At 43.3% G+C, this 20,921-nt stretch overlaps 1 protein-coding gene across 37 annotated transcripts in view; it reads right to left on the bottom strand.

The window, feature by feature from the left end:
* Positions 1-20,921, bottom strand: part of MAP2 (microtubule associated protein 2) — a 235,414-nt gene that overhangs the window by 92,163 nt on the left and 122,330 nt on the right. For 33 of the 37 annotated variants that reach the window (XM_042784417.1, XM_042784420.1, XM_042784416.1 and 30 more), the window contains one exon: positions 11,799-11,858. The exons of the other annotated variants lie outside the window; for them this stretch is intronic. The gene's annotated coding sequence lies outside the window, so the exon portion shown is untranslated. The remainder of the gene's footprint in view (positions 1-11,798; positions 11,859-20,921) is intronic. 37 annotated transcript variants of the gene reach the window in all.

The following is a 20,921-nucleotide window of genomic DNA, read 5'->3' as shown; positions in this document are numbered from 1 at the left end:
TTTCTGCATTCAGCAACACCTCCTTCCATTTTATTTCCCTTGTCATCTCTGCACCAGAAACACTGAAATAACTAGCATCACTGCAGTTGTAATGACTTAACACCCACCTCAAGCACATACAGAAAAAACCTCTAATTTTGTAGGCTTCAGTGCTTTTAAATTATGTTTGTTACCATGAGAACTTGATTAAAATGCCACCCACAAGCCTGCAGAAGGGGGGGATAAAAACAACAACAACAACAAAAATCTACTTTTAATCAGTGGTAGTACACTTGCTGCATTGCAGCATTTTCATAAGCTCCACAACCTTCTGCAGTAAGAGGCAGCAGAGATGCCCAGACAGATATATTTTGCTGAATACTTTATTCTGGAAAAAAATTAGCTGACAGTACTGTTGTCATCCAGTACTATTACGCAATATTCCATTTGAGGAGGATAAAGCACACGTACATGTCCTGGACCATGTTACAAGGCTTGATTTGAAAACTAGACAATTATGTGTATGTGCAAGGCAGGGGCAACTCCCACAGCTACTCAAGACAAAAAATAATTTTTGGTAATATTAGAGATAAATCAAATCTATGCAACACTTTGGTTTCCCCTCCATCTTATCCATTGGCTAGCTTTATAAATTTAGGCTGATTTTTATGTATATATATTTGTGGAAATTCAAATAATATCACTGTATCATCTGGGCTTTTTTATTTTTTTTCTTTTCCATTTACAGTCTCATCATTTTTGGATTAATGGCTATGGACACTGCATTACTGCAGTTTGACTAGGAGCCAGAGTTTCCAGAACAGGCACCCCAAGCCGGCAGCCACTTCAAAGCAGATAAGTAGTAGTGTGGCTGAATCACGAGCCAGTAATAAACTACATAAAGTAGCTTGTTCAGCGGTATAGGTGTTAAATGTCGCAGCTGATGCAGACTATAGGAACGGCATGCAGCCAGTAGTGGGTTAGGAAGGGGGAAGGATTTCACACCTCTGATCAGAATAACTTACTAGCCACTTACTCAAGGAGTTATCTCACAGAAAGATCTCTCAAAAAAGACGTATCTACTCATCCACAGGAGGGAAATTACCACTATTGGAATTAAGAGACCGGCCAGACGGTATCCCATTTAAGATGAGAACAGAGTGAATTTTTCTGTGAAAGATCAATCATCCTCTCAAGGACCCTGTCCATGATAGAGCATTAGGCAACTTTCACACTTTAAACAAATCAGCTCTAAGAGGAAAAATATATCAGCTGGAGAGAGATGGCATGCATTATGCCAAAACCCCTGGCTATGATCTTCTCAAGAGGGAAATGTAAAGTCAGCTGAAAGAAGGGAAAAAAATAAATCTTTGATATAAATTCAGTGGAGTAGGCAGGTCTCCCAGTTCTGCACTTGCATCTTTATACAACATTAGTAGCTGGTCTATCCATTTTGAATGTTATGCATAATGTACTTTGACCTGTCATGAGTTAAGCAGATGGTAAAGTGTTCTTCACCAAATGAGGGAACAAATTCATGAACCAGCAGCAGGGAGCACCCTAAAAGATGATGATGTCCCATCTGAATTGCTCAGGCTGCACAGGTAGATCATACCGCCTAGGATAGGGGAAGCACAACGTCTTCCAGTGACACCGGAGGTTCTCAGCCATGCAGTAAAATACAAGTGTACGTGCTTGAACTTAGAAGGTCAGATGGGGAGTGTGTCATACCCCCTAAGGGTATGACCTTATAATAAGGCAAGATCCTAAAGGAGATGTTTTTTAATCACTGTGAAGCAATATTTTGGGGAAGAATTCAATGCAGCATCCATCATGAGTGATGTCAGTGAGGTCAAGAGAACCACCCTGACTTACCCCAGCTCTGAATCCGGCACTCACTGGCTACTTGGAGCTCCCACCTCAACCCCTTCCTGCTCCCATGCACGTACAAGACTGACTCCAACCAACTTCCATGGGAAGGCAAAACACGAGCAAAGCTTGGCCCTATATACACAGAAGACAATGGGCATATCATACTTGAGAGTGGATCGTGGTGCAGAGAGATTTGAGAGAAGAGGACCAAGGTAGGACACGCAGAGCAACTATAATTACAGTAGCTGTGGTTGAGCTCTGTACAACCTGCTTCCACACCTAGGACACACAACACTGTAGATGTGCCAGTTTAGGCCAGCGGGACCAGCTCTGACAGCCTCTTGGCTCAAGGGCATCACTTTTCTATTTTATTCATCCTTCCCTGCTCTCTTTCTGCTAATTGCAGCGAATCCGGGATCATGCTCCCATAGGGCTGCCCCTCTTACAATTGTCCAAACCTCTCAGTGATGAAAAACAAAACTTCTTTCTGTTCAAAGTGTGGCTTATTTCTTCATAGACATGGATTTTCCAGGAGATTAATAACGTTAGCAATTATAAGGTACTTTACTTAAAGAGATTTCCCTTTTATTATCTATAGAGTACTGAGACTATGATTCTCTCACCTCTTCTCTGGATTATTGTTAACTTATTATTTGCTGGCAATTTATCTTCCTCCATTAGGCATTAGCTGCATAAAATTTGCTAAAGTTGACCAAAGGATGAAGAAATCCATGCACCAATTTAAATGTCTTCCAGATTATCTCACTCAAATAGAGATTTTCTTCCTCCTACCACTGTGGTATAATATAGACACTCCTATATGCAGGAGGATCTTTCAAAAGGCAGAACAGTTTTATGGTTAAGGCACTGAGATGCAAGATCAGATTTCAGTCCAGGGCTCTGCTGTTCACCTGCTTCGTGACCTTGAATTTATGAATAAATAAGCCTGTGCCTCAGTTCTCCAAGCTGTAGAACAGAGATTATAATGTTCACGTTGGCTGTAAATTACCTCTTTATGCTGCAAGCTCTTCAGGGCAAGGGCTGTCTCCTTCCATATGTGCGAGGACACTCTGGCTCCCAACCAAAGCCTTTGGATCCAGATTTAAGAAAGTTTTGCTCAAGGAAGGACATTTATCAGGCACAGCATCTGCCTGGAGGCAGCACAACAAACTTGCAGCCACAAAAAGGAGACCCAAAAGGAGAGGACTGCAACATTGGCCACTGACACCAGAGCCTGTGTTACTTCGCGAGCACAATGGGGAAGTGGAGGGATCCAGGACACCGTGTACCTGCGTGACAGCTTGGGGACAGAGACAGTTCTGAGCTTTGGCTGTTTAACAGCTCTGACCCCTGGGAACCTAGAAGCTCAGCACAGGCCCCTGGTGCTGCTGAAAGGGAACCTGATCTCTTAAAACTCTCGATGATCAGCCAGGACTATCAAGAATAGGCACAGTTTAAAATATGTATGCGAAGTCTGATGAAGGTTGCAGCTCACAAAATACATTAAGGAGTCCCTGCTGTTGATGTTAGCATAAAAACAAAACGAAAAAGCAGATTCTTATTTCAACTCTGTAGGGCTGCTGGCCTGACCAACTGGGTTGCCTCTAAATGTCTTAATTCTTTCACAGAATCTCCATAACACTTCCCCCCTCTTTTCTCCAGGGATCTATATAAAGCTTTCTGCATTTCTTCTTCTGATGGATGCTCATTTCTTAAAACACTGCTACAAAGAACTGCCTTTGGTAGCAATTAAAAATGTGACACAATGTAGTGCCAGAATCCATTTAAGAAAACATAAATCACAAGGTATGCATCAAGTCCCTGATACCAACCTGCCTCCACAACTACATAACAGGTCCTTAAAATTTCCCCCTGACATTAAACCAGTGTTGTCAACCCCCTGCTCGATTCTGCTGGCTAACTCAGCTGAAGATGTGTGAATGTACAAGCAATCCAAAAATACTTGCTCCCTAATTCTCTCATTATGTTTGTGCTCCGGTTTCCTGTGTCTGCCTGTCTGCTGTGTCTATCCACATCCATAATTGTGAATCACACTGGCCAATTTCTATCATGCTTGACAGAAGATACTAAGCTCCTACCTACCACCTTAGGAAATCCACAGATGGGTAGAGGACAGAGAAGATATTAATGCCTCTATGAAAGGAAACACGAGGGGAAGAGCTCAGCCCTTATTCCTTCTATTTGGCAGCGTTCTGGTGGTCTAATCAGTAGATGTGGAGCTCATGTGCAGCCATAGTATATGCTTTTTCTGGCCCAATTAACTAAGCAAAGACAGGTAGAGGATGAAACGGGCGCTGGTTAACCTACAGTGGGAAGTCATAGCAGAGAAGACGTGGCAAGTCACTGAGAAAATGCTACATGGGACTCAAATTAAGTCAGGAGACCCCAGAGGTCCAAGGAGTAAATGGAGATAATCTGGTGAAGAATCAGAAAAAAACATGGGGGAAGAGAGCAGGGATGCAGGGAATAATCAAATTCTGTGGGTCTGAAGGATCATGGGAGAGAGCTTTCATAGAGAACACCAAGGATCACGGGAGAGAATCTTTCATAGAGAACACCAAGGGGATGAGAAAACTATTGGCACTTAGTACCCCAGGAAGGGAATACAGGGGCTGGAGAATTAGGGGTAGACTGTAGGTCATGTGGTGAAAAAAGGCCACGAGAGAACAATGAATACCACCCCACACTGACAAATAATATCAATTATTTTAGTGTACAAAATAGTTTAATTGTCAACACCATTTCCAGCACTGAGCTAAACTCAAATCAAGAGTATGACCAGACTTCGGGCATTTCAAAGTACAAATGTGATCTGAAAGGTATGGGTACGTTTCAATTGCGGAAGAAGGCACTTTCATTACTTTACCAGATCCTTCTCACTCAGGCTAGAAAAGAATAGCTTTTCTCATCTTAATTTGCCGGTTTTATTGCTAGCTGAAGCCAGTTATCTAAACATTCGGAACCTGGGGGAAAAATAAGGAGGGGGGGAAGAGGATCTAGTTCCATTTTAAGGCCAACATTTAGATTAATTTTTAATGAAGCTGAACTGTTTTGTCCATTTCTGTTAATTACTACACTGGCCAATATGTGGAAATACAGAGCTGAATTAGTAACTGGACTTTTGCTGTACTAGAGAGAAAAATATTCCCACTGGAAAACATGCTAAAACAGTGGAGACAGGCTAGAAATTAATCTGGCCCCGTGTATTTTACAACTAATAACACACTGGATTTTAAATCAAAAAACACAAGTAAAATAGGATTAGATCCCTTGTTAGCTGCATAATGTATGTGCTTTCATGCTGATATGTCCCAGGTGAACTGTATCACATGAGTACGGTTTTCCATCTATAATTGCCCAGCATGAAGTACGGAGTCTCTAAGCTACTAATTACACTGACAAATACAGTCTCACCAGCATGCTGCCTGGCTGCTTACACCTCCACGCCTCTTTGTAGATGTGACTGTAAGCTCTTTGGGGTCTGGAACAAGTCTGCTGTTTGAGCACACAGCATCTAACACAACAGTGATCTAATCCAGACTTGGACACCTAGTTACTAATATTATGGTAGCTACAGCGATGAATCACAGAGCATTAGCAAGAACCACAGCAAAAGCTGTTGCACACAATATCTAGTTCCCAGGCATGCCGCCATTAACCCTAGACCTGATCCCGTTCTGTCCCATACTGTTTTCATTACACTCATAAAACAGAAATATTATTCTTCTGTGTTCTTTAGATTTTTAGAAGCAAAATTGGTGCAAGAGTAATTTTAAGCAAGTTTAAGCAAGCAAAATACTTTTTTTTTACACAAAAGGAGTCAACTAAAATAAGGATACCAGAGAGTCATTAAGAGTACACTGCAGAAAAATCTTACAGACATAGGTATGAGTAACATTATAAATTAATTGTTGATAAAGGACTATTGATCCAAGTGCCTTACGATCTGCCCCAGATATCCCACATAGACATGGAAAAAGGCAGAACAACAGGCAACCTTACAAATTTATTACAAAAACATCCTGAAGCCTTCTGATTTAGAATTCAAGGATGATTTGGAAAACAATGAAGAGAACAAGCTGTGTCTGTAATGTCAGGAACTCCCTTTTCATGTGAAGGCCTCACTTGTACATGAATCGCACAACATATTCTATCCCTAACCCTGCGTAATTATTCCAGCTGCCCAACGTGCCACAGTCAAAGACTAGACTGAATTATAACTTCCTGCTGCAGAAGAGACTGAAGTCTTGGAGGGATTAAAAATGAGGGGAAAAAATGACCCATCTTAAGGATGACAACTAGAGTATTTTTTGGTCATGATTATGAAGTTTTCTTTCATCAACTATGCTGGAGAGAACATTATGCTTCAAACATCTGTTCTTCTCATAAGCTTCGCTCCTCACTACAAGGATATCTGTGCCTCTCTCAAACTCCTCTCACGGAGAATGCTCACAGCACTGCTGTTACTCCCACTATCTCTTTCCAAAGTGTGTTTACTAACCACAGCTGCTTAAATACACATAACTCAGGCTTAACTCCGAGCATCAGGTTTCCCATCAGTGAACATAAGGCATTTGGTGGCTCGCACTACAAAGCCATTTACAGTTATCAACTTCACAGGCGGCACTGACTTCCAGCTCCCTCTCAGTGCTGACAGGTAAGTCCCCATGTGCTGTACCCCGGTCCTGACACCAGCCACAACCAGATGCTTCCACAGGAAAGTTCTGAAAAATTCAGCAGTAGGATGCTCTGGACAGAGGTGGTTTAAGACAGCAGGAGGGTTTGCTGTGAAGATAAACAGGGGACATCTGGCAGATCAGGTAGTGATCTGGTAGGTCAGACCACTGGAGGAGGCAAGTGATACAAGGCTTTTGGAGCAGGCCACCAGCCCGGTCGCACACTGATGGATGGCATAATCTGACCAACATGGAGTTGCCTTCCAGTTCCCACGAATGAAGTCCTGACATATGCACCGTACAACAAGGACTGTATAACTTTCAAAATTTAAACTATAATTTTTAGAAGTATGGGCCATTCCTTTTTCATACAGCCATAAAGCTATAATCTTTAGCAAGACAATATGTTTTCAAAAGGATGGCCATGGCAAAAATTCAACTGCCTTTAGGAGAGCTGAGCTTCTACTTCATGGCGTGGAATTTTATTTCTCTTCACGTGATTCAGGGGACAAAACTTACAGTTGTGAGAATTCAACATTGCCACACTGGACTGGTTCTTGAGATTCAGGAAATATTATGTTGATTTTACTGTTGGAGATGCAAAAGAAAATACCCTTCCCAACTGCAGCAAGTCTTCGCAAAACTAAAAATCAGCTCAACTCACCTTCATCTTCCGTAATTTTGCCCCTCTATAAAGTCCCTTCAGTACTGCAGAGGAGGGGAAAAGCTCAGCATTGGGGTTGGCTGCTGACCTGACAAAAGCATTGAGCATGAGCTGCAACACACAGAATGGTCCGGTTTCCTTTACTTACCAATCTCTTCCTCAAAATTAGGCTCCTCTGATCATTGTTACACACGGGAAAGGAAGGATGACACTTCTCTCTTCCTCACCTCTCCTGGTCTCTCCGGCCTACCTCTTACATTCAAGGAGTTAGCAAGATGCTTAATAAAAAGTTGCAGCAAGTCATATAACCTCTGCCTGTCAATTCCTGCCTGAACAATTTTGCTTCTTGGCTGTAAACAACTTTTAAGCTTCTACTAGTGACTCAGCCTGCCTAGGTAGGATTATTACTAACACCACCACCATTATCATCACGATTTACCAGTGACAGGGGCATTCTCCTTCCTTTCCACAGCTTAACAACCACACCTGAATCCTTTCAAAATGTAGCAAATGCTACCTTTGGTAGTCGATAAATACAAGCAACAGAGTGTTCTGCCTTCAGGGCTTATGTTCAAAACAGGTGTTTTCCAATGAAAGAACGTTCAGATAATGACTATTAAGATAATCAGAAGAAAGGAGGAAGGAGACAGGTTAATTATAAAATCAATGACAGCCCTCCTTTCAAAAGAGGAAAGAGGTAGATTGATGATAAGGAATAAACACAAAGCAGGAAAAACTAAAGGCTATTTTGGTACAAGAACCCCGTGTCCATTGATGAGTTTTAGCTGGAAACTAAAGGTTTCTTGCAAGTGCAGAACAGCCTACCAGTTGGCAGGAAACAATTTTTAAGAGGGAGGTTGATGAAGGAGGATTGGATGCCACACTGGCTGTGACAGCAGGAATGCCAAGAGCCTCCTTCAGCCCTGTGTCAGAACCACCCAGGTGGGAAAGCCTCCTTGCAACCCTCCCAGTGTCACACAGGAGACACTCAAGTGGGCTGCATGGGAAAAGAGAAGACAATGCCAATAACTCCACTAAGATGTATCTTGCACTCTGTCCACTTATATTCTTTCCCCAGCTCTACAAAGATCATTGAGAAAAACAAACAAACAAACAAACAAAAAAACAAAACAACAAAAAACCAAACCAAACAAAAAAACAAGTAAGCAAAATGAAAAAGGAGAACACCATCTCTAGATTTTTGACTCTCAAGAAATCAAGACACATTTCATTTCTGAGTACTACAAGAAATCCTTCTAGCAGGTAACAGTTCACATCCCTTTTCCTAAAAACTGTTTTAATCATCACTCACTGACATCCTTCTGTACAATGTTAACTTCTGACCAGCAGTGAGGGAAATTTCCAAGCCTAAAATACAAGCTACGGTGTATTTCAAGTGCAGCCATTTAAAGTGCACTTAGCTCTCTATAGAATTCATATAAGATGTGTTTCTATCTGATGGGGTTCCAACCTAATTGAACAAAATATCGATACACAAATGTTCTCCCTGAGTACACCACAGGTTCACCTTGGCCCCAAGCTGTTCTCCAGCCTCTGCTCAGGATGGCTGCTACCAAGCACTGTCCCCATCTATGCACCTCTGCTTCTGAGCATCAGTAGATTCACAGTAGAAAAAGAAGTAATGCTTATACTTAAAAGGCTACTCAAAATTACTAAGAATCTCAAGGTGACGGAGCCTTTGGCGAGTGTTAAAGTTCTCCCCTCCTGCTCACGCACTAGGCCTAGGCTGAGTCCAGGTGAGCAAATTGTCTTGGTACCCTTCTGCTGTGGAGTGCCTTCATAGAACCAGCTCACATCCAGAGACAGCACAGTGAAAAGCTCATGTAAGGAGACACTGAGCTTGTCCACAGCACACGTGGAATCACGGGGCCCTGTGACCAGCCTGAAGAGTCACTGCAGCAGCCCCAGAATTATCAGAAGCAAAACCCCACTATCAGAGAATGCTGTAACACTTCCAAAGCTGAGCCCTCAGCTCCAAATGCTGCAAACGGACTGTACTGACACCCCAGCTCAGACAGATGGGAGCTTTATCACCCATCCCTGTAGCCCCCTGTGCCACCTTGCTGGTTCTGCCACTCCTCCTCCTCATCCAACAGCCCAGGCTTGGGGGGTGCTCTTACACAGGAGGTAAGTGACAATCTCCTCTTCCTGAGCCCCAACCTCCTTTATCAGAACATTCCCCTGTCAGCCACCTGCAGCACATTACTTCCACTGCTAATTTTCACTGTTACTTCTAGTCTTTACAGAGACAAAGGGACACAGAACAGACAGTAATGCTCACAAGATATTATACCCTGGTTTCATCTCCTAACCACTGATGCAGTGACCCTGTGTGGAAAATCCTAGTCCTGATGTATGATTGTTTCCCTCTCTTCTCATTTCAAACTTGCCCACTTCTTAAACTGTCTGTGGCACCCCAGCAGCACCAAGAGGCTGTGGGGCACTCCACAAATATACTCTTTATTTCAAGAGCAATAATTTAAGGCCTGTCAGTTAAAGACAGGACCTGCAGAGACAATTTAAGCTTTGCACAGTAGACGTCTGAGAATTTACTTTATCACCAGTGGAATATTATCAATGGAGAAATGGTGAATGCAATAAAACTGCCTGTTAATTTAAGTCTTGGAGGCTAATTTAATCCTTCATTTAGTACTTGCACACTGCTGCAAGGGTATTCTGCAGTCATGGGAAAATTCCTGAAGCATGTAGGATCGGTGTAAGCAGCCTTATGCTGCCCTCTGCCCTGGCAGTCACTGGTGGGGAGCCAGTCTGCAGGGTGCTGGGGTGCTGGACGTGCTGGCTGCCCCCAGGGAGCCTGACTTGAGCCAATGCCGGGGCCGGGGCAGCTCCTGCCCTCCCACAGTTCACCGTCCAGAAGGCAAATGCTCCTTCTCAAACTGCTTGTGCCATGCTTTCCATGAGGAGAAGCAGCACTGAGATTTAGTGCACCAACCAAGGACACTTTAAACCTCAGGCACGCCTGCAGCATGTGTCCCTCTCGGGGGCAGGAGAGGCTGGCACACACAGCCTCCACCTGACTCGCACAGCCCACAGCAGGTCTGTGTTGCCATGGCTTGCGAGAGAGAAAAGTTCATGGGTGAAAAGCGAACCCCCCTGGTACTTGTAGCCTAAAAACCCAGAGGGCCAAATTTGATACTTGACTTCAGTTTCCTTGAAATACACAGAGCCTGGATAGACTGCATGCAAAAGTAAACTAGGGGCTGGTCAGGAAATGAATAGGTGTATGGGCTTATAAAAGCTCAAGAAGTCCAAAACCAGCCTTGTACCCAATACGTATGCTTATGCATAAAGTGTATACGTGCATGTACACACAGATCCCAGATCAGACACTATTACATTTTTTTCATTCTGTAGTATCAGCTTGCCTTACTTTAAAGCTGTGCTTGATCTTTCCAATCTTCTCATCATTAAGTATCTTGGCAGTCTCAGAAGCATGGCACAGACTACTCGAGGAGAATAGGGGAGACTGATTTTGCTCACTGATTAAGTATAAACTCACAGAAGGAACACACCCTAAACTGGCATAATCCAGCACCTTTTTATTAATGGCAACACAGAAGAGGTAACTTACCAGCTGAATACAATTTGTGTGTTTGCGTGTGTGTTCATGCTACTCCTCAAAGGATGCAGAGTCTGAACCTCCTCTAGCTTGCTGAGCTGAGAGGAGATCCTGGGAAGGAGACCACCATCCCATTATGCCTTACATCTCACTCTCCATAAGCTTCTACAGGCATCTCCTGAGCTCACTGAAACCCTCTTGTTTTGCTTGTGTTGTAAGGTCAGAGCGAACACAACACTTCACCCCAAAAGAATGGCAGTATTTCACCCTGCCTTGCCCAAGTGAAGTTACAACAGCAGAAACTTGGGCACTTTGCCACCCTACTCACTCTGCCCTCATGCATTTCTTCCTTACACTTCATATACAGACTTTCAGTCAAACTCCATGCCCATATACTGGCAAAACAAGTATCAGCTCATCTACATGACAGAGGCATCACAGGTTCTCTCTAATACTTGTGTTTAGTTTTCTGACACAGGGGTCTCTCCTGAAAGCTTTCTCTTTCCCTAAGAGGAGAAAAAGTGCATTTCTTAGATCTAACCTAATCATTATTGATTCTGGAGATGAGGAGGTACTGTGCTTACCCTTATCCTGTCAAACCATTCTCATCTTTTCTGCTGTACTACCCAATGCAGGGGCAGGACGTGACAAACCAGAGCAGTGTGCAGCAACACCATCACCTCTCTAGGATGCTCTGCCTTTGTACCAACATCTTAGGCCCTTTCCAACCAGAGCTCTAAGCAGGTTCTTGCTAAGCCAAAAGCAAGACGACAGCTGCTTTGACAATGGGCACGGTGGCTCCCATCAGACACAGGAGGCTTTTCAATTGAAAACTGAGGAGGATTACAAAAGTGGGAACTAACTCCAGAAAAAATAAAGTGCTCCGGGAGCTAGAGGAGTTCTCTTTTCGCTCTTTTCTCAAGCCTTCTTGGTCTGTTGAAGCAGCCTCCTTGTGAAACTATGCTAACAAGCAAAAAGTTCATACCTGTTTAAGCAGATGATAGGATGCTGCGTCTGGTTGTTAAACAAGGGAAACTCTCTGTTCCTATAAAAAAATAGAGAAAGACATACTCTATTTAGTCTTTATTCAGTGAATTTAGCATAAACTCGACACTATAAGAACTATACAATGCTACATGTGTGTACACTTATGTCCAAGCCTTTTTCTCTCAGCTTTATTTTCCACTTGAAACTTGTTCATTCTATCCCCTGTTATGTCCAGCCTGCTTTGAGACCACCAAGGAGCTGCTTAATCCCTAGGCCCACTCTAAGAAAAACTGGCAATGTCTCCAAAAACAAAAAAACACCCACCAGGGAAGGCAAATGGAGCACAGTACACTCCCAGTCAGACTTCCTCCACTGGGAGACCTGGCACGGCTGCTATATGCACAGTCTCCATTGCAGGAGGATCTCAAGCAGGAATGAGGGAAGTGGTTGCAAAGATGCCAGGAATGTAATGGAAAAAGAGCAAGAGCCCCCCACTGACTTCCCAGTATAACACTTCAGAGCAGAAGAGGGAACTACTCTGATTTCTTCTTAAAACTGTTCTTCTTGCCTCACTCGTATAGAGGAGAGTCTTAAGTTTTCTGCAGTTTATGTGGGATAAATAGCAAAGGTTACCACAGACGTTACTACCCCCTTTGTGACTCTCTTTACTCAGTGGGAAATGCTTGTACACTGTATGTAGTTAGCCTAATGAAATAACCTCCTCTGCACATCCTCCTACACACGCTCTCTTCTTATTGTAAGCCATTGATTAGAGCCCACCAGGGAAAACATCACAGCTATAAGTAGCAGACAGCCTCTGAAGGGGCTGCAATCAAGGAGTAAGGAGCCTCCTTGCCACGTGTCTTTGAGTATCCCCTAAGTATTATGGGGACAGCTGGTACTATGACCTATATTTAAGGCTGCACAGTTTCTCACCTCTCAGACACTTGTAATTTTGCTGATTTGAATCATTCAGAAATTAATTCCCCATATATTGTATCTGACAAGCTAATGCTTTTATTTGGGAGTTGATTCTTTTAAAGCTTCAGCAAGAATGGGCCAGGAATTTCCAGGAACTAGATTAGTGAGAAATCCATGACTAAAACCAAGTTAAAGAGAAGGATAGTATTAAGATGATCATAAAAACCAGGATGTAAATATGCAATTAGAGAGAATCATAATGTATACACAGAAAGGGGACTAACCATAAGCTGGAGATAGTTCAGGCTTTTCTTATTTCCAAGACTGGATTCTCATTCTTCGACACTGAGTTAGTCTCCCTACCTGCAGCATGTGTCACTGGCATGGGGCTGTGCTAACTACAGTTTTCCACCAGTTTTCCCTGTTAACATCCAGCAAGAACTGAAAGATTTTGCTGCCTTGAAGGGGGAAGGTTTCAGACTGTTCTGACAGCAAATAAATGGAAAGTGACTGCTCCACCTTACTGCAGAGGCTGTCAGCAGAGTGTACCATTCACTTACACACAATAATTAGTTACACTAAATGAGCTATGTGGAAATGAGGCTCCAGTCAGCATCAATTCTACCCACCCGCAGGATGAAGAGGAATGTTAAAATAAGCTAATTAAATTTGCTCTGGCTCAGCAAAAAGATCGATGTTCTCGACAGCTGAGTGTTCAGCACTCGGCGTCCCAACAGCCCTCTGATGTGTCACTGATGCAAAATAATGCCACGTAGTCAGAACCATAGGAGGTGAATGCACGCCTCTTGGGAGAGGTAAATGCAGAAGACAGAGGCACTCAATGGGGGCTTTAGCAGAAAGATGGACACATCTACAACATGTATGCCGGATGATAAGATGGCATTGTTGCAAAAAAAAAAAAATTATACTTTGCATTTTCACATTGTCTATGCTACCATCATTGAACATGCAGTCTAACAGTCTGAATTAAAACCTCAATCACCTCTCTGCTAAGTCTACTGCAATACATGTGATTTTAACTGGCAACAGAATACCAAAAATACCAGACAATCAAAATACAGATGCCAGAAGCGGGAATCAGTTTTGCTGCCCCAGGAATTTGCTGGATACAGGCTGCAATCAGCATTTCCACCTCTTGCTGACCAGGAATAAAATTAGATGTTTCAATGGTTCTTCCCCTAGAAAACAGAAGAGGAGCCACCCACACAGAGGAGCCAACAGCTCCACATTCAGGGCAGTTATCTGGAAAACAAGAAATTAGCATTTACATGCCTGGTCAGAACCTGGCACCACATATATGAATGGGATTTTCCACCTCCTATGAGCATCTTCTAATAATCACAGTGCAGAATGATTCAGGACAAGTTTCTTTTTGGTTCTCTCCCTAACCCTCTTGATTCAGACAGAAATCCCCAAAGAAACTGTCCCAATAAGGAATTAATGGAAATTGGCAGAGTCTTTAGAAAAGCTTCATGCTTTGATGAAGGGACATGCTGGTTTGTCGATGTTCCGGATCCAGGACGGCAGGGGACAGCACCTTGGCTGCTCTAATGTCACCTTTCCCTAGGGACAAGGCAACAAAGCAGACAAGCTACTTTTCAATCCTAATGGAAGCTGCTATTAGAAGACTCTTCAATCTTGGATATAGAAACCTTTGTCAGATCATGCAAGTCTATCACAATGAAGAAACCTTGCCGAAGTCTTGTTCACAAATACAGACTGGTAAGTGCATTTAGCATACATTTACTTTCACTTAAGTACATCGTACAGGTTTTCTTTTGACGCAGACTAACAGAGGTCTAGACAGCTCTAGGCGGGATGCACTACAACCTAGCTTAAAATGGATAAGGATACCTGTTTATTCTGGCTCTGACATTCACCTGTGAGTACAGCATGTCATTAGCTGCATCCTACTTCCCCTGTTGTATATATTAGGGATTGCATTTCCTTCTTTTTCTTAAACACTTGGACATATGCCTGTCAAAACTGATTAAAAACCCCAATGTGCATATACATACACATGCACAACAGAGGACTAAGGCTCTCTTTTATGAGCAAGGTATTTGTAACTATTCTTCATTAATGTGCACCCACTCCTGCTTCTCCTCTTACTAAACTTTCAAAAACAACTGTCCCGATAGATTTATACATTTTATTCAGTTTAAAAAGAAAAACAAACAAACAAACAAACAAACAAAACAAAAAAAAACACAAAACCAAAATCTGTCTTTTACAGGAGCTGTTTGCCTTTCATTTTGGGGGGCTTTTTCAAAGACTCCTGTATGATCTATCCAACAACACACCTGCTCTGCAGTTATCTGTGATGAAAATTATAAGGCCTAAGTGCATAATTTCCCTAAACTGTTTCACTTCTTTCCCTCAGAAAGGAGCTGTGCTTCTGCCCTGAGGGGTCAGCCCACCCACCCGAGGCCCTGACTCTGCCTTGCAGAGATCTATTAGCTTCACTGAGCTGCCTGCAGAATTGCACATTTAAGACGATAAACTCTTCAGTCTGGGAGCTTACCTTTTATTACACGTCCCCCCAGAGCAACACGCAAGCAATGATAAAAACCTAAATTGCCACAAATTACTGTTAAGCATTTAGTGTTTTGCCCAGCAATGCATTATACAGTTAGTCTGCAAACACTATGGCTTCAAATGGATCCGATCCATTAGCATCAAAGCTTTCTACATAACTTTTTCCTTTTAGAGTACACTCTCCTCCCCCTTCCTACTTTCCACACCCCATGCTTTCCCCTTGGCATCAGAGGCTTAAAATAAGATAACAAACATTTTTCAAAGGGATGCAAAGAAAAATAATCTGATATCTGGAGGGCAGAATTCACTACACATTTTTTATTCAGTTTCCAAGGTGCTAGAGAATTAAGGTCAAATATATCTGAATTTCAGCTGGTGTTGGTGTGGATAGTGAATGTCTTCAGAGCAATGCAGCTAGAGAAGGCGATCCAGAGGTCAGGTTATGCTGGTGTAAATTGCTGACTCTGCAGAAGTCAGCAGCTTGCCCTGACTGCAGATGTGGCCCAGAAATTCAGAAAGGACTGAAATAGGATTTTGCCTCAACTTGACAATCAAGAGTCCAGTGCCACCCTGACCGACAAAAACCTATACTGAAATTTTCACCATCAGTTTGAGTGCGCTTTAAGCAGCACGTAACTCAGTACTCCTCTTATTCCTAGAACATGTCTACCTCTGAAAGCTGGCTTAGCAGTAGCGTTAGAAAATGTTCCCTTTCAACCCAGCTGATCTAGAAAAAGTATTAATGCTGCAAAAACAAGCAATGCTCATCTTGCCATCACAAATTTATTTATTCTAAAAGCTATTAAACTGCTCCTGTGTTAAAATTACTGGATTACTCTCCAACACTTTTTAATTCTTACTGTTTGTCCAGCGACTACAGAAATCTCCTTTCCACTATAATATCCACACCAAAATTTTCAGTAGGTTAAAAGAGATTTTAAAAGCCCTACAAGTTGGGAAAAGTCTATTCATGGGGAAAAGCATATTGGGGCTGCTACTGCTGGTTTGAGCAGCTCACAGCCGTGAAGGGAGAGGAGAGAAAGTCAAGCTTGGTTATGACTGTGAGGAAGAGATGGGGAAGATGAAAAGTTCTCTCAGCATACAAGAATCTTGTGTAACTGGAGCCTGAAATATACTGCAGACAGGAGACACCGTTCAATCATTTATGGAAATCAAGGTTAGCAATGTCAGCACAGTTGGCTTGGGAGGAAACAGTTTCCTCATTCTCTTGGCACATTAGTAACTTGGCTGCATTAGTGGCTGCCAGTAAGTAAGGAATAAATAAGGAAATGGAGAAGGACAAGGAAAGCAAAGGATTAAAATGAGTACATCAATATTTTCACAGCTTGCATACAGCAGCCCAGAGAGGACCCCAAGGGGGTTTGTTTCAGGAACCTTGGAGGTGGAGACAGTTGTTACATTTCATGAAAATATATGGTGTCTGGGTTTTACAAACGGTGTCTCTAATAGCATATCTGATTTTGTAACTAGCAGGGAAAGAAATTGCTCTGATGACAATTACTGTTGAGGTATTTGAGGCATTTTGCCACGTTTACTGGCATAGACCTGTCATTAACACTCTATTTCTCTTAACCACAACTTACTCCCTTTGTAGTTGCTCAGTGAAGATAGGTCTGGGGGCTGTTTTCCTGGTCTTGTCAAGATGAATTTTAATGCATACTGCTTGAAAGATGTGCCACCTGCTATTTTATATCTATAATTTATTGTATAATGAGTTCCTATAAATTCTTATGATAGCTTAAGAGACTTGTAAAATGAATTGCTGGCCTATTTTTTTCTCAGTTCGTCAGCAAAGCAGAAAGAGCTCAGGTCACCCTGAGTTCCTCCAGACACCCCCTTCTGCTGTAGCTCTTGCTTGCTTCCTCCGCGGAAGAATCTGGCCTCCAGGAGAAGGGCCATTATAAGACTCTCACTGCTAACTGAGAGATGCTGCCATAGCAATGTACCGCTGCTTTTGCTATTTGTTTTAGGAAGCCTCAGCTCTTTCAGACACCTATTAAACCACTGTATGGACACAAGCTTTATCTTCACATGCTGGAGAGGAAAAGCTCACTAGAGACCACTTTCTGGACACGGACTACTACAATCATTTAGTGAAACAGAAACCAGCAAGCCTGCAAGTTGGTAACCAAGAAAAAGTATTTCTTTACTATCTGGGACTGAGAAATCTTCCGCCTATTAGGGGCACACTGTCCTCAGCTCAATATCACACACCAGAAGACACGTGTCCACACCTCAGTCTAACACCACACACACAGAGCTCCCATTGGAAGCTAGAGACTTTTCCATTTGGGACCTAACTTTACATCATTCCCCCTACCTCTTGGGGCCAAGACCTTGCCAAATACTACTAATAACTTTGTAGGAAGTTACTGTAATTTCTTCCTTTTTTTTTTTTTTTTTTTTTGTTTTTAAATGAACAGAAAAAAATAATTAAAAAACCAAACCTACTTCAGAATGAGGGTACTGTACTACATGCATCTTATTACACACTGCACTCAATCTGTCTTTGGACTAACAGCACTTTCTAATGGGTGGAAAACCAAAAGTGTGTGTTAAAATGAGACTGTTCCCAAGCAGAACTCTTGCAGTGAATAAAGCCAGGATGTGCCAAGATTGCAGAGGGCTTTCTATCTCAGCCATGAGTGACAGACACCATCAACAGAGAAAATCAGCCATTGCCTTTCATCTCTTTACAAAAGCCTTGACAGCCAAGCTGTTGCAAACCAACAGTATAGGAGTCTTTCCCTCAGACAGAACAATAATTTGTAAGGAGGAAAAGGGGAGGGAGGAGAGGGACTGAGGAGCTGGGACAAAGAGTCAGGACAAAGCAAAGAGTCGCAATGAGACTGACGGCTGCGCAGAGCCAATTCCAGCTTTGCTAATCACGGATTTAGGGAAGCTGAAGATGTGCTGCCCAGAGCAGCCAGAGCAGGCAGGACCCTGTGCATCTTGATGAGCCAGGCATAAGCACACACCACAGACTGGCCACAGGCCCATAGCGCTTATGCTGCATCTCCAGGGACACGCTTCAACCCAGCAACAATGAGGGCACCTTCTTAGTTGCTGGTGTTCAGTCCTGTCCTACTGAAGCAGGAGAAGATTCACCCCAGAGGGAAAGCAGCAGTACATTACTCCACGCTAAGATCTGTGCTGCTCTGGTTTCTAGGCTCTCTTGTCCAAAGTTAAAGGTGGGTTTCCTCTACAGCATCCAGATATAGCCCATGCGTGTCATGGAGGTGAACAGAGAAGGCCTTCCAAAGGACAGCACAGGAGTCTTTCACTGTTACTGGTGGTCAAAAGGGGCAGGAAAGGGGCTTTCTGCAGCTGAGAAATGAAGGACATAAGACAGAGGGTTAGAAAGCAAGAGCTGCTACATCGGTTTAGTTCCATCCTCTTGCTCGAAGATCCTTTTCTAACACACCAGTTCTGCTCATCCTGCAGATTTTCCTGTGATACACTAGCCAGACAGAAAATTTCCCCAGTGCATCCTATACACAACAGTCAACTTTGTATTTCAGAGGTGTGATGGGAATGCAAAGTAAGACACAATAAAAATATGTCACTTTTTTTTTGGCTTCGGTTGGGTTTACTTTTCTTGTGAGTGTGATATTATACAATTTAGGGGTGTCAATTAAACTCCAGAAGACGATTCTGATGAAAAAGTAATAAAATCCCACTTTACAGGTTCGTAGGCTGAGACACTTCCTGTGGGTAACAGAATGGGTCACTGCCTGAGTCAGGGAGAAAACCAAGGTCTTTCACCTCCTGCCTCTAATAATAAGGTTGAAAATATATTCCCAGCATTGCCCCGATGTAACACAGTATGTAACTCCATAATCCTGTAGTAATCAAGCCCAGCCTTTTCCCAGCAAGCCCGTTAACACAAACTTACATGATGCCAGGAGAAGAGCAACAGTTCAGGATTCAGGGCTGCTCAGGAAGACACATTAGCCTATGGCTAGTCCACAGGTTTCTGTAATCAGCTGGCTATGTTATCTCTAATTTTAAATGCTCCAAAGTTAACTTTGAGGAATGGAGAACAGGCTGTGCAGATTGTGTGGTACCCATGGTAACTGAGTTTAAGCTGCGGTTTTACACTGTGCTGGATATATTTGAGATAATAAGGCCCAAAACACCAGATGAAATAAGGAAGGGACATAGAAGACATTGCCTAGAACACATCCTTGAAGGCATGGCTCCAGTGTTGTAGCCTATGTGCCACCAGAGATGCCCAAGATAAATACAAATGGCATAAAAACATTGCCTGAAGACCTCTACCTGGGAGGAAGGGATGCAGCACAGGTCAGCAGGCATTCACAGCCTTTTTTTTGCAGGAATATTAGTACCATACTTTGGATTTCTGCTTCTTTCTTCTCCCCAGTTTAGAGCATCCCAGCCAAGCAGTACTGATCACATGCCATAGTGCATTATGGAAGTTTTGCCGGTGCTATTTCATAACAAAACACATTGCTTTGTTCATAATCCTAGTGACAGACCCATTTCACACACATTACAGTAATACATGCACTTCCCATGCACAATACAACTGCAGAATAAAAACTCCTAGAGGCTTTAAACCTTTTATCTTTTAAATCACCTCTAAACTGCTTATCTTCATTAGCAATCTGGAACACACAAGTCACCTGTCACAGGGTGAAGGGAAATTAAGCAAAGCAAAGAATTTCTGTAGTTGACAAATGGAAGCTTTTTGCTTGTTTGCTGGGGGTTTTCTGGACATCCCCTGCTGTCATTTCTTCCAGGCCTGCCTGAAGGTCTGCACCTCCGGAGTCTCCATAACTGCCTGCTGCCATCCCCTTCACATCCCAGCCAGGCACCACAGGGACAATGTCTAGGAACAGTTATCAGCTAATTAGGTCACGCCACACCGGCTCAGGAGCTGCTAAGCGGGACAGCCCAGCAAACAACTCCCTTGCTCAGCTTCAGAGGCTTTGAGGTGCCAGACGCTTTCACAAAAAGACATCTACAGAATGGACTTCAACCCTGGTGAGTGCCAGCCTCCCTTCTGTGCCAGGGTCACCAGAGGATCATGACTGAGACCTCACCAGGGCCTGCAGCAAGAACACACAGTGAGAAGTGGCTTAGGAGAGGACAGGGGGATGCCCTTGAGGGCAGAATCTATCCCTCTTCTGGATAGACACAGTCTAACCAAGGCAGCTGTCATGGGTAAGACGCTGTCATCCCACGCCAACTGCTTGGCTCCGCTGCAAGAGGTGCCCTGCCTGGTAGCCAGATAGGGACAATAGCTGCATGTGCCTTGGCTGCTTGAAATTGTCGTTCCTTATGAATCTCAGCTCACACTCGCTGTGCCAACAGGCCAACCTAACATACTGAGCTGTGACCTGAGTCATCTGGAGCTCTGCAGCACGGTCTGTCTTCCTGCCCTTCCAGTGGGTAGACCACCATGGACAGACAGGTAGAGCAGACATCTCATGGGTAACATCTGAAGTCACGACTGAGTGCTGCCAGGTTTTGTCTGTCAGTCAGGAAAGCTGTGTGTGGGAGAACCCTGTACAAACAACCAGACACAACCTCAAGGGACTGCACACTCTATGAAGCCACTTGTAGTGGAAAGAGACAGAGACTTGCATAGACGCGT

Source organism: Tyto alba, unplaced genomic scaffold (genome assembly GCF_018691265.1).
Source record: "Tyto alba isolate M040663 unplaced genomic scaffold, T.alba_DEE_v4.0 Super-Scaffold_7, whole genome shotgun sequence".
NCBI lineage: Eukaryota > Metazoa > Chordata > Aves > Strigiformes > Tytonidae > Tyto > Tyto alba.
This window is presented reverse-complemented; position numbering and strand designations above follow the sequence as displayed.